The following is a 6,000-nucleotide window of genomic DNA, read 5'->3' on the forward strand; positions in this document are numbered from 1 at the left end:
AGATAAATCGTGGAGGAATTCTTGTTCTGAGAAGTGCTTCATGTTATGCTTGACTATAATGCGTGGTTTAATTTGAGGTATTTTAGTGTTTCTAACTGTTGCACAGTGGTGACTGATGTCGTTTGCAAATATAGAAGCGGTTGAGTACTTATAAGGAGCGTTAGTTAAAATCACATCTATTAGCGATGATTTTTCCGGGTTTTTAAAGTTTGGCCGTATGGGACTGTCAACAATCTGAAAAAGATTTAATGAATCACAATAAGCTCTGAAACCATCAGATACTGGTTGTAACCAATTCCAATTTAGGTCTCCAAAGGAGTTGCATTAAGGAGGGCAAAGCACCGCTAACAGCTGAATGTGTCCTATAACAACCAATGACCGTTATACAAAGCGAATTAGAGACTTTGAGCTCCAAGGCAAAAAATTCAAACTGTTTAACTAACGATATTGATAGCAATACGTTAACTTGATACTGGTTTTTGATGTAGATTGCTACACTCCCACCTCTATTAGGGTGGTCAGTCCTAAAAACATTATAACCACTTATATTAATTTCTTTATCTGAAACCGATTTACTTAACCATGTTTCAGACAAGACAATTACATCAGTAGAGTGAGCCCAAATACGCAACATGTCCATTTTAGGAACAAGACTACGTACATTCAAATGAACACATCCTTTTATAATGTAATAATGTAGTTTTAAGTTTTAGTTTCAGTTATTTTACTACTTCAACTTACGCTGATTTTTAAAGCATGGTTTACAAGTCTTTCTTCAAAAAAAAAAAAAAAAAACTTTTACTTGCTGTTTCTTTGTGATTTTTTTTTTTTTTTTACTTACTAGTAGTTTCTGGGTGAAAACTGTAAATTAGAAATGTTGCTTCGGCAATACCTGAAATAAAAGTAAAAAATAAATAAATAAAATTGTATGTGTGTGTGTGTATATTTAAAGTATTTAAAAAAATGGTTTTAGTATTTTTCGTTAATGATAATATCAGGCGTGTATCCTGAGCTCATGGGCAGCTAAAAGCACTCAAAAGTCTCTTCAAGGTGAAATGACTGTGAAACAACAACTAATTTATGATCTCCTGAGCTGATATACATGACTATATGCCAATGTGTCACGGTGATAAGATTTCCTTTGCAGCATTAATGAATTTTGATGCTTTGTTGCATTTACATGTGCCGTCCGCTCCTGGCATGGACATATATGTCCCTGAATATAAATGGCTGTACATCTCTCCAACTTATGCAGTTTGCACAAAATATCATAGCTGGGCCGTTTTGGGTCACATGATTTATTGATTAATATTTGGCTTCAAAAATGACAAGAGGATGATGTATGGCTTTATCTGGCCATCAAAACATAAAGAGATGAATAGCCCTGAGATAAAATGGTAAAGGGAAATAAATTAACATATCTATGTTACCAGCAGACACTGATGGGAAGTGTATCACTGTAGATGTATGCTAAGCATTTGTCGTGCTGAGGCTTTATGACTCTACAGCATGATCATAAAATAAGTGTCATAACATTCCAGGGCTGCTCAGCCATTCAAATATTTAACTAACACCAAAAATAGACTTTTACTGTCTCTCGTTCTAACACAATTTAACAGGCATTTTGGTACTGTACCTTTAAGACTTATATTTGAAATGTTATTGGCTAATCTCTCTATGCAGGTGTTGTGTCAATCACATGTGCACTTCTAGTTGTTCCCTAGTTCTTTCTTCATGAGGATGTGTTCTTGGATTGTTCCCAGCCCTGTGTTTCCAATTTCTCCTTTCAGGAATAGCAAATATGCACATTTTGAAATAGCTGAGCTACTTTTGCCACTGAAAAAAAGTATCTAAATTAAGCATCACTATTTTTGAACACAGACTGAAAAATGTCCCAATACACCTACATTTTAGGAAAAGTACAAATTTAAATACAGTTTCCAGCTGAAATGAACATTAGAGGCAGATTTAATTCCTTTTCACACACATTATGATAACATGGGCATATTAGTGACTTATTTTTATGCGGTTACTATGTCATGACCTTTATACACTTTTACCATAGTGCATGATTTGTAAATGAATGAACTTTGACGATTACATTTCCATATGTATGACTTTTCTAATGTTGTAAACTTGAAAGCTTTAAACTTTTAGGACCACTCAACACACATTTCCAAACTTCTGCAATGCATAACCACTAATGTAATAAAACATTGTTCATCTGTTTTGGATAAAACCGAATGCGCTTTTAGCACCACTTACTGAACATTGTCTTTGAAAGTGTCATGAAATGTCTTTTTGCTAAATGTCACCATAGGCACTTTTTTTTTTTCAATGGGCCCGGGTTACTACTTTTATCGAAACACTCTTCATTGTGACAGTTCATTGGAGCTGTTGCCGTTTATATTCAGAGAGATGATGTAATTAAAATCAAGAGTGGTTGACCATTTGCATTCACAACCCATTCACATTCTTTACCGCACTTTACCTCAAAAGACAGGAACTAATTAGTGTCCACTGTATTATCTGTTCAGTACAATAGTTCACTGTGAGAAGTGTCCTGCTGTAGTGCGCTGAGCTGTCACGTTTCCTTCCACAGCATTATTAGTTGTTCAGGTTTTCTGGGATAAAACAGAGAGCAGTGTGGGATGATGAAAACCTACCGCTTCATGTTCAAGGCCTGCCTTCTCTCAGAGGAAAACCAACAGCTGGGTCACCACAGAGAAGATGTTGTGTATATCGGAGTAGATGATTCTTTAGCAGATGAAGGAGTGTGTGTGTGGTTTTTATGTCTGTGTGTGTGTGTGTGTGAGTGTGTGCACATGCTTGTTTTAGGGATTTGAAAGTCTCATGACATTTTGTAACTATTTTTTTTATTTTGTATAGGCATATTGCTTACATACGAATGCCTGTTTCTGCCACTGAATAATAAATATAAAAGGTAATTGCAACTTTGTATCTAACAATTCTGACTTTATTTCTCAGAACTGCAACTTTATTCTCAGAATTGTGAGTTTATATCATGCAATTCTGAGAAAAAAAGTGAGAATTTTGCATTTACCTTTTTTAATTTTTTTATTTTTATTAAGTGGAGGAAATCAGCTTCCATAAAATTTTAATGAATTTATTCAGTCTTATTTGTAATTTTTTTTATGATCTGCTCATTCCTTGCTTAGGGTTGTATGCTGTATGTATGTATTTATTTATTCATTTTTTCTTTCTTCTTTTTTTTGGGTGCACCAGCCAATGGCATGTGCAACTAAGATTGGTTGGTCCGTGAGCTCAAATTATTGTTCTTAGAATAGAATTTACTCACCAAAATCATGTTGGTAATTTTTTGATGCTGTACAAAATAGGTCCTTCAAGTACTTCTGCGAAGGTTTTACTTAAAAGCAAAGAAATTGCAATCCTGACTGCTTAAATGTGCATAAGTGGGAAGTCGTGGCCTAATGGTTAGAGAGTCGGACTCGTAATCGAAAGGTTGTGGGTTTGAGTCTCGGGCCGGCAGGGATTGTAGGTGGGGGGAGTGAATGTCCAGCGCTCTCTCCACCCTCAATACCACGACTGAGGTGAGACCCTTGAGCAAGGCACCGAACCCCCAACTGCTCCCCGGGCGCCGCAGCATAAATGGCTGCCCACTGCTCCGGGTGTGTGTTCACTGCTGTGTGTGTGCATGTTCACGGTGTGTGTGTGTGTGTGTGTGTGTGTGTGTTGGATGGGTTAAATGCAGAGCATGAATTCGGAGTATGGGTCACCATGCTTGGCTGTATGTCACTTTCTTTCACTTTTTTAAGTGAATTTAGTTAGAATAAATTAAACAAGTTTTAGTCATTAAACAATCTTGCATTTCAATTTCAATTTTTTAAATAATTTTTTTTACTTACTAACCAAAACATTATATTGTAAGTGTTAAGATAATTTAACGAAAACAAATGACATATAAAATAATGGCAATTAGCTGTGTAATTGATGTATTATCTGCGTATCTCAGAGAATCATGGGAATGTAGTTTTTTTTTTTTTTTTTGGACACAAATGCAAATCAATGAAAAACAATGTTTGTTGACATGTTGTCAAGAGTTTCAGCATGCATTGATAAACAATATACAATAAGACTGGAAACATCTATTGGAAAAGCAAAGGGAGTTGTAAAATAGAACACATGGAAATTTTGATTTCACGTTGACTTGAAATCCTCATAATCATAATAACTTTTTTGGGGGAATTCGAGATTCATACGGTAGCTAAGTGAAACTGAAAGGCAGTCACACCAGCTTAGTGTGAACCAGTATAAAAACATAAAGATTTCTCAAACACTGACTTGTCGCACACATGCCGGGGCAGCGGTAGCCACATAATGCTTTATTAACATGTATAGAGGCAAATATCGTCTCTGTGAAGTCGAGGAGATCAGGTGTGCTGCGTATGATATGAGGCCGCAATGACAAGGCTTGATATTTATTCAGACAGACAGGAGTCCCATCAGCCCCTGCAGCCAGGATCATCTGCACATATATTACTGTCAATGCCAGGTAAACCCTGAAAACTACAAGCACCTTTTGTCATAGAGACTTGAAAACCTGGACAGTCCCTCCTGGGCATGCTGATATGAGGATTAGTTCTTATTAATAAAACATGCATAATTTTTGGAGGTTTTCCTGAACATATCTGGTAAAAATCATTGTGTTTTTTGTATTGTAGAATGCTGATGGCCTAAAACAATGGGTGCTGTTGACCAAGGCAACACAAAATATGCATTTTCACGAGTTGGGATGTCGCATTAAAATTGCCTGCCAAATTTTATTATCAGGAGATATGTGGTCATAATTCTGAGATATGTCTGGAGGAAGCATAGAGATGCATTGTCTTTATCCTTGACCCCAGACTAAGGCAAAAATGTAACAATAGATCTATCTATCTATCTATCTGTAATAGGTGTATCAACATCTCACTGCTTAAATCTTTTCCTCCTCCATGTCATGCCTGTCAAGAAGCGCTCAAACATCATCATTTCATTGCCAGATCTGTCCCGGCGCAGTTTGCCCCTCCCAGGCTTCATGTCACCTCCTGTGCTGTGATTGTTTGGTGTTTTGTGATTCTAATGTGGCCTGTGCTGGAGAGGCGCTGACCTGAGGTGATTATGACGCTGATGTGTGTGGATATAGACGCACACCGGAGAGAAGAGTTGTGACAGATTCATGTCCATTTCAGCTGTCCACACCGCTCACATATGAATGCATACAGGAGCTCTTAACATAACCGCTTTACATGATTCACGAGGCTCCTCTCAACGCAACCGCCATGCAGCACTTTGACCTTCTTGATGTGAACATTTCTGCAGCATGCATCGCAGAATAGTTATTTTCCACCTCAAAAAAATATTTAAGGCCCATTCACACAAAGAATAATAACTATATTAGCATCCACACCAACGCACAATAATGTTCTGTTTATTCTAAGCTCCTGCTGTTTTAAATGCTTAAATTCTGATTGAGTGTCAATGCTTTATCATTCTTCACCTGAAAAAAAAGGAAGATTCTAAAAGTGATTCCAATAATATTGTGATCGTTACAGTTGTGGTGTTGACTATTCAGAATTAGAAAGAACTACAATTCAAACTTTATAGTTATAGCTGTCATCTTTAGTATAAGCAGGGCTAATATCTAATTCATATTTGTGCTTTGTTTCCAAGTAAAAATATTCAAAATCATTTTAAAATGAGAAAAAAATATATGTATTTTTAAAAATAGGTTGTAGTGTCTTAAACATTTTTTCTCGGAATGGAATATTAATTACAAACCTAATAAAAAGAAAAGCTTTACTCATTGAATAATTGACTTATTAAAACAACTAAAACTAAAACTTAAATAAAGTTTATATATAAAAAAACTGTACAGGCATGTTTAAAAAACAACAAAATATAAGAAAACAAAAAAATTTAAATGAAAACCAAATTAAAAAAAATATGTCCTCAGAATTTTTTAGCTCTGCCTAAAGC

The sequence above is a fragment of the Barbus barbus genome (assembly GCF_936440315.1).
Source record: "Barbus barbus genome assembly, chromosome: 48".
In the NCBI taxonomy this organism is placed as follows: Eukaryota; Metazoa; Chordata; class Actinopteri; order Cypriniformes; family Cyprinidae; genus Barbus; species Barbus barbus.